Raw genomic sequence first — 489 nt, 5'->3', positions numbered from 1 at the left:
TCGTCCTAACTAAATGCCCTGTAAGTTGCAATAGGTCAAGCATGAAAAGTGTTTATTAATTTGCCACGATGAAAGGGCTCTAAATTAGTAACTTACAAAATAGACCGAAATCCTTGCGTTAACAAATAGTTCAAACATTTCTCATTGTCAATTGAATTAACATACTTCCATTTAAATTGTTAGTAGATTGATTGGACGTATCGTTCATAAAGATTTGTACTTAAAAATTACACATGTCCAAGCAGATTGCTGAGGAGTATTTATAATTTTGTGCTCGCTTGAGGAAAATTTGTAGAGTTTCTAGCCAAAAATGGTAAGTAAATAAGTCACGAATGATAATCGGTTCTTTCGAATCGGCCAATAAATTTGTAAGGCACAGGTGGTAATTTCAAAGTCGCTTTGGTGTGGTGTTTTTCCTGCTCTTTGCCCTACTGAATTCAGACCGTAAATATCAAGCCAGATGTGCGAAAAGCGATCAACCAAGTCATC

This window comes from Echinococcus granulosus, assembly GCF_000524195.1.
Source record: "Echinococcus granulosus chromosome Unknown EG_S00100, whole genome shotgun sequence".
Classification (NCBI taxonomy): Eukaryota; Metazoa; Platyhelminthes; class Cestoda; order Cyclophyllidea; family Taeniidae; genus Echinococcus; species Echinococcus granulosus.
This window is presented reverse-complemented; position numbering follows the sequence as displayed.